Source organism: Silene latifolia, unplaced genomic scaffold (genome assembly GCF_048544455.1).
Source record: "Silene latifolia isolate original U9 population unplaced genomic scaffold, ASM4854445v1 scaffold_447, whole genome shotgun sequence".
NCBI lineage: Eukaryota > Viridiplantae > Streptophyta > Magnoliopsida > Caryophyllales > Caryophyllaceae > Silene > Silene latifolia.
The window spans coordinates 41,251-49,898 of NW_027413366.1; the positions used below are offsets into that span (position 1 = coordinate 41,251).

Consider the following 8,648-nt stretch of genomic DNA (forward strand, 5'->3'; position numbering starts at 1 on the left):
GAGGACTCACACCTCGGTACCATTGAGGTGTTCTCATTTTATTGTTCCCATTTTCAAAATCCAAAATGACAAATTAGTTTCATGCATTGCATAGTGTGTGCATGAATTATACCCATCCTTGGACATTAGCAATAGTGTCTCACTCGGTTTGGGGAAGTTAATGCATACACAACGGGAGGTAATCCAAATTATCCTCTCCGTCATAACAAAAACCATGCATCATATAGTGTAGCTTAGTGTAGATTGCATTTAGTATAGAAATCATGCATCATCTTTGTATAATTTCCATCATTTTGGCCATTGAGGACAATGCCCATATTAGTGTGGGGATGGGAATTCTAACATTTAACTCTTATTCAAAAAATCCAAAAAAATTGAAAAATTTCGAAAATCATAAAAATTTGAAAAATTGAAAACCCAAAAACATGTTTATTTCCTTTTGTATAAATTGTCTTGTATATATTGTGTTTGTTCTATCCTTGTTCACATTGATCGACTACGCCACATCCGAGACATGAGGATATTGAAGACCGCATGGTATGATCTTTCCAATCTCCTTTTTCCTCTTTATGTTAATGACTATGTGGCTTTATTTTGATTGATGCGGTATAACAATGTGAACTTAGGACTTGCATTTAGTTTATATGTCATATTAGTTGATAGAATCACTTGCATTAGGATGTTTATATTAGTTGCATCATAGCATTTAGTTGCATGTTAGAAAAGTTTTGAAAAATGCCTAATTAGGAACTTTGACAAGAGCAACTAAGCCATTACAAATACTTGTTCAACTTAAGACTTTGCCTACTAGAATGGTTGTAAAACACCCTAGATAGTGTCATAATAGTGTCTTTTGACCCATGACCCAAAGCCTAGTCAAGGGTTTGCATATGAGTCACCTATCCAACCCCGTGATGCGATGTAGACTTGGTTAACTTGTCTAAGTGACCTTGTGGTAAGGCAACCCAAAAATATTTTCTATCAATAAGTTTGAAGTGCTCATTTCGAAAGTTTTGTCATGTGGAAGTAATTTAATGCCAAGAAAACCTCAAATGTTATGAATTGTTGAATATTGAGAAATTTTAAGTTGTTTTGATGGAGGCGTACCACTTCGATGTGCTTTGGTACGGGATCCATTGAATTGGGCCCCCACACGGTTGTGAATTCGGCCGCCCAGAGACAGAGTGACTATCACCCCGAAAAGCTATTGTCTAGAGGTTAACCGGTTGCCTAATAAGCGATTGGCGAAAGCAAAGGACACTAGCCCGGAAGGGACAAACCCCATCTAAAATTTTTGAAATGTGAAAGTTGAAATGAGGACAATTTTGAATACTAGTCATATCCACCCGTTGTGTATAAAGATTTGAGCATTTCATTCCCAAAAAGCCTTTTTGTCAAGCCACTTTGTCGAGCTTGGGACGATCCATGACCTTTACTTTTGTAGATAATTCGAGACTTGTCATGTCATATGCTACTAGCATCATAGAGATCATCATTCCACCACCATCCGATCGCTCTTGACGAAAGCATTTGGAAATTGAGGACGAAAGTAGTCTAGTTTAACACCATTTGGAGGTGATTTAGTGCCATCCTCTTAGCCTTAGTAATTTGTTGAACTAGTATTTGTGAAGGATTACATGCTCTTAAATTTGTTCCTCTTTAGTGCCTCCGCCACTTGATGAGGAAGTGGCTATTCTTTTGTAGATGCATCCATTATGTGATTTTGTGTGCTTAATGTTTGGATGTGTCGCCATTTTGGCAAGACCCACCTTGCCTTGCAAGAAGGCATCCTACCTCATGGTTGTCTTGTTGTGAGTTGAAGGGGCGGAGTGAGACCCGCTAATTGTCTCATATCGGCTATGTTATTAGGTTAGTTTAAATAATGGTCCTAGCTTTGTCACCTCTTTACTCGGGACGAGCAAAGGTTCGGTTTGGGGATATTTGATGTGACCATAATTAGCGCATATTTAGCCCCCGAATTAGCCTTGTTCCCATGCTTTTTAGTGCATATTTGGGTCTTTTATTATCTTTAGTTCTTTGTTTTGCATATTCTTTGAGATTTTGATCCCTTGGTAGGAAAGGAGTAAGAATCTTGCATTTTCATGGCAAAATGAGACTAAATTGATCGAATCCAATGACCAAGCATCAAGGAGAGATAAGATTAGAAGGCCTTTGTACATATGATAGTACATGAGCAATGTTGAGAAAGGATCCTTGAGTCCCCAAGGAAATCCCCAAGGAATTTATGAAGAAAAGGGAAGAAAAGAAGAAGATGTCTTGCTGAGGCACAATCCGTGCGGATTGTCTACAATCCGGCCGTCCTCCACCTGCACAATCCGTGCAGTTTTCCACCAAGACGCTCGGATTCCATCACCACAATCCGCCCGGATTCTCTTGAATCCGCTCGGGTTCCTTCGCCAGAATCCGCCCGTCCCGACCCTGATCCGCTCGGATTCCTCTACTGCGCATTTTCGTCTTCTCCAAGCTACAAAGAAAGAAGCCCTTCCTTCGGAAAATACCGGCTCCTCCCTGCTCAATCTAAAAAGTGTAATTCCTAGTTTAGCCCTTAGTTAACCCTAATGCATCCCCCTAATTTCCACTATAAATACCCCATTAGTCTAATTAGAAGAGCATGTTCTTCTTATCAATAATTAGAGTAGTTAATATCAATCAAATCTCTCTTTAGTTTTGTAATCAACAATTAATCAAGTTCTAATACAAGTTTTATTTCCTTAATCTCTCTTTTGTTCATCCTTTATTTTGGGTAATTGAAGATTATTTGGGTTATTATTGCGAGATTGACAACCTCTCAATCAAGCATCAAGTACTTCTTTTATCTTTGCTTTATTATTGGAATCATTAGTAGGTATAATTCTCTTAATCCCTTTATAATTATTGTTAATTACTTTCATTTATTCATCATGTTTCATTTTGTTGGTATGATTGACAACCTTGCTAGCATGATCAACATGATAATGAGTGAGTAGTCTCTTAGCTAGGGTTAATGGGTGATTAGGGGAAACCAACATGGGGAATGATTCATGCTTAAATTAATATGCTTTCATGTTTTATTTGCTTTCTTGTTTTGATCTCAACTCATGCACATGTTATGTTTGATGAAATGCTAAGCCTATGAATCCTTGCATTTACTACCATCACCTATCTTTTCAATGAGACTTGTAAGACATAAACCAACTCGAGTCTCATTAGACCATGCATGTTGTTGAGTAGGGAAGACTAAGTCGACTTGTAGGTGTTGTACAATCTAATCGATTCGGCTCCGGGACCCAAACTTTCCTAGGATTGTAAGATATAACCCAACTCAATCCATCACAACAATAATTGCTTGCTTATAATTTGAGAACATGTTTGTATGATCAATTCCCATGATTCCCCTATGATCCCATGACACCCTAGTGCTTTTTAATCAATTGTTTACACCCCTTTTTATTCATCTTGCTTGTTTATTTTCATTGCTACTTTAGTTAGTGACCTTCTACATCAACCCAAATTGTGACACCCCTAAGACACCACTAGTTTCAATAGAAATCTCATTTCAATACCCGTCCCTTGGGATCCGACCTTTACTTGCCTCTTTACTAATTGTAGAGTTGTTTGTGAAGCTATAAATTGTGTTTTGATTCGGACGTGACCCAACGACCACATCTTTCTATTTGTGAACACGAAACGGACCGATCAACTAGACCTCTTACTTCTCTTCCTCTTTTTGAATTTTCTCTTCTTGATAGCAAGCCTTTTGCCAAAACTCCCACTAACTTTCACATTCTTCCTTGCTTACAAAGACAAGGATCCCATGGTGTTAGTGAGGTTGTCTTCACAAGAGTTATTCATTAAGTTGCTAGTTGTGCTAGGAGATGAGGAAGTAGTAATGAAGTTAAGAGTACCATCAGAACCAATGCCAAAATGAATTTCTCTAGTCGTATCAAGGTTGTTTTGAGAGCAAATTTCGTCGAATGATTTGTGACATGATTCAATAGTGATCAGTGTTAATGAGTTGGATGAATCCATTGCAAAAAAGATAACTACAAAACGGATATGAAGTAAATTAATTAACATTTATCGTTATAATACTTGTAAATATTAATACAAGTATAACATTTATATAGTGACCTCTACCCAACTATAATAAATGATTCCGAGATCCAAAATTCATATTAACTTGGATGTGAGCCTACGGGCCCTCTACATCTTTACTAATATAACTTGGTGGGTTAACCCTCTTAACCGATTCTACAATTAGAACTCTCGGTCGATGATTTTACATTAAATTCATCTTTAGCCCGAACCTATTGCGGCTACGGTCGCAAAATACCTTCGTTGAGATCAACCAAACTTTCGAAGTTTAATAACTACTTATTACCCCACTTACCCAACGTCAATAGAAGCACCCCGAAAAATCGTATTGTACCCTTATGAAATTGAGATTCATGGGCTCCTACTATTTGGTAAGGCTAAGTCTCAATATTTCAAAAGTAAAGGTCTTCTCAATTTATTATCTATCAATTTTAAGTGAGCTAAAAGTCGAATTATCGATAATTATAATTGACACGGTCGAAAACTCGATATGATATGCATGTGTTGTTATGACGATTTGGCAATGCATGCAACATATTAAAAGAAATGCAAAGCAAATAATAAATTCCTAGTATGGCCTTCCTAAAATATAAAATCAAATAATCTATTACATATTCGGAAACCAACTCCTTTGGTCCCTTGAATCGTCAAGTGATACGCCTCCCAAGAACAACGTCTTTGTTGGAACGCCTTTCCGAATGGCACCGTCTTGAAGAAACTCCGGAATTACAAATAATAATAAAAATACATAGCTATTTCTATTATACATTTGTAATATGAAAAACTAGGAAAAATAAAAGTGATATGAGATCACATTAAATTACAACCGAATCAATATCCCCTTACATTACGGGAAAAACCTGTTAGATTTTAGAACCGGTTTCTTAACAAAACAAACCATTGATTTGCTAAAACCGGTTTCTTAGAAAAGATAACAAATGTGTTAAACTATAACCCGGTTTCTTATATTTTTCCATTTCTCAACCAAAAGGTCAAAAATGGATGCAGTTCTGTTTTTTAATTCATGTTTTTAATTAACCAAGCTCCTCACCACGCGGCCACTTCCCTTTACTCACACATTAAACCTTGCGAAACCGTCACTACCTTCGACGTTTGCCAAGCCGCACGCCGACCACCACTGTCGCCTCGTGTCGTGTGCGCCTCTATTCAATCGATTCCTCCTTAATAGGTACTCATTTGTTTCACTGGTTTCAATATCAATTTAATTAGTTAGGGTTTCATTGGTAATTTGATTTGTGCTTAATTAGTTGCATTGCAATGTTGTATGCTTTTTTTGGTTGTTACTTGATGATAATAGAACATCATTGTTGTTGTGACTTGTGATTGAAGCATTTGGCTTAAATTTTCCAGATGGGAAAGCCGTACTCGATTCATCAGTTTATGCAAGTTTTTTTTTTCATCTGAGTATCATAATTCATCAGCCGCACCCATCATAATTTGATGCAAAGGTAACACACTAACACCGGTATAATTCGATTAACTTAAGTTTTAGCTAATAGTATGATTGAATCAATAATGTTATCGGCTTTTCTGTTATGCTAATCTCTTTGTCCTGATATAAAGACAATTACAAGTAACACTTAAGAGAGAGTACCCATAGATGTTAGGCAGTAGAAGTTATTAGAAGCAAGTGGAAAGGTAGCTCTCGATTGATTGAAGCGTGATAAAGAGATGCCATGCCGAAATAAACCAAGAAATTGGATGGGTGGCAAAGCAAGTGGTATGATATTTATGGCATGCGGCTGATGTGAGCTCTTTGTGTGTACCTACAAAGTCTCTCTCCATGCTTTCTGTTCTATATTGATTTGTTCATCTCAATCGAGTGTGTCCGAATAATTCGTCATTCTGTATAATTTACTAAAGTATTTATTTTCCACACATATTTGGTTAGATATAATGAATTATTACTGGATTAAACCATTAATATCTTTAACGATCATTTGGAGGAATGTAACCTACTTCCAAATAATATAGCTTAAAATAAGAAGAAAAATGAGAAGATTGGTGTCTAGTAATTGTTGTTGTGATTGAAGATTGAAGCGTTGAGTATCATAATTCATAAATTTCAGTGAAATTTACAAGAATGCTCTTCTTCACCTTGCTTACATTTCGGTGGAATATCTTTATACTCATTCAAGCTGTTAAGCTTACTTGTTAAATAGCTGTCATATTTCTAGAATCATGCCGATGAGGTCTTCTTTGATTTTCTCCTGATAATTGAGGTGGTTCCATATCCTTACTTATACAGGAATGTATGTAGTACTCCTTTCATTTTTATATCCTTGGTAAAAAAATTGAACTTTTTTATTTGGAGTGTGATCTAGTGTTGTTGTCCAGCAAATAGTTATAAGTAATCATAGTAACACTACAACTATACAACACTTGATGTTCATTCATCATTAGTGTGAGTATAACTTTAACCTTTAAGCATCTAACGAGGTATGATACACAGTATTTTAGGATAAAAATTTTGTTTCCCAGGTTCACCCGAGAACTTTGGCCATGTGAAATGCTAATAAGTAGGTTCAAGGCTTTTTGGACTGTCCATAAGGCGAGCTTATATATAGATTATACTTTTCTATAGTTTAATTCTGATATTGATGTTGGTTGGTGTTGGTTGGTCATCGAAATGTAGAAGAATCTTCAGAATCTTTTGTTGTGTCTATAACAGATCATGTTGGTAACATAGATATTTGTTGTGGACATACATACGGATTCAATTGACTCTCTAGCTGCGATGAATCTTATTACGTGTGAGATTGACGCAGCAACCATGACTGAGAGCATGACATATTTGGCTATTTCTAATTCTAATGTTAATGTTAATGAACCTCGTGGATTGTCACCCTAATGTGATATTCAGTTTAGGAATAGGCAGATATATGGTGATGATAATGAAGCTGAATTGGCATTCAGAAAACGAAATAAATAAAATTGGGTTACTCTCTAAGTATTGATGTATCGATGATGATGTTCCTTATACTGATTGTGCTATGTTGACATCAACTTCTGACATTGAAGTTACAAATGGTATTTAGGACGCAGGAGCACGAGCAACGGTGTACTGGTGGAGGGACCATATAAGTCAATGATGAAGCCAAAAGAAAAGAAGAAAGTTATTTTCGAAGGCTTTTGTGTCCATGGGAGGTAACTTAGGTCATCTACCTTTTCCTTTCATCAAACAAGACGTATTTTCACTTGATAGAATCCAGGTTTCTGCTGTAGTTTCAAAAGATGCAAATAGAATTGTTGTAGGTTTCACCATGGTAATTTCCAAAGGCTGAAGACGTAGGTGAGGCCAGCAGGTCAGGCGACATAAATCATTCTTGAAAAGAGAAATGAATATGATCTGAGTGGAAAGTACTGCGTCATCTAACGCCTCTCTCACTGAATATGATCAAAATTGTCTTTGGTTAGTTTTCCTCCTTTTTGTACTTTGAGCTTAGATTTCTTCTATCTTGGAGAAAATTTATTCATCATTCTGATAGATGATATTGATGTTTTATTCAAGTGATTTATTTTTGTTATACTCTGGTTTTAATTATGCCTTATTCATATATTTTCTTGCTTTCGCACATATAATATTAATCCAAGTTGCTCAAACATATTATAGTGTCTATTGGAGTAATTCTCTTAGTTCCTTGAGTATGGAGTGCCTAGTACGTATCTAGCTACTCTCAATCCATGTTGAAAATTATCAAACAAGAATTCAGTTTTTACCGCTTGTTTTTTCTCCCTTCGTGCAGGAGCGAGGCTAGTGTGATGATCTCGAGTTTGGGTACATATTAGTTGATTTCAACGATAAAGTTAACTTGAAGAGTTATTATTTTGATAGATTTATTCCTTTTATAATCGGAGATTAGTTTATACGAATGAGAATACTCATAATTGTAAGATTGGTTGCTTCTGAAAGTTGACGGTGATTATGTAATTTAATAATTGTAATATTTTAATGATTATATTTTTTTTATTAATATTATGTAGGTCTCGACTTTTTTGAATTCTTTTTTTTTTTTTTAAATAAAATATAAGAGACCGGTTTTAGTTTAAAACTGGTTTTAAAGATAATATCAAAGAGACCGGTTTTAGCCCAAAACTGGTTTCAAAGATAATAGCAAAGAAACCGGTTTTGACCAATAACTGGTGTCTCACCCACTAATCAAAGAAACCGGCTTTTAGTGATAAATGGTTTCTTTGATATTACCAAAGAAACCAGTTTAAAAACCGGTCTCTTAGGCTAAGACACCTATGAGCTAGAGACCGGTTATAAACCGGTTTCTTATACCTTTTTTAACCGGTTTCTTTGACATTTTTTGTAGTAGTGTTAATATCGATTAAAAACTAAGGCCATACTAAGATAAAATTACATAATTCAAAATTACATAAATGAAATATGACATTCAACAATGAAATATGCAGCATTATAATATGTGTCTATCATGCCAAATTATGTGCCAAATCGCCCTATTTAACTTATATCGATTATATAACCCGGCTTTATGGAAATGCACGATTTTAACTTATTAAAATCG

At 35.7% G+C, this 8,648-nt stretch overlaps 1 long non-coding RNA gene across 1 annotated transcript; it reads left to right on the top strand.

The window, feature by feature from the left end:
* The first annotated feature begins 5,081 nt into the window (after positions 1 to 5,081).
* LOC141639567 (uncharacterized) lies at positions 5,082 to 8,117 on the top strand. The gene is made up of 3 exons (XR_012542577.1): positions 5,082 to 5,284; positions 7,155 to 7,528; positions 7,863 to 8,117. It is a non-coding gene; the product is annotated as an uncharacterized LOC141639567 (long non-coding RNA).
* Positions 8,118 to 8,648: the final 531 nt, after the last annotated feature.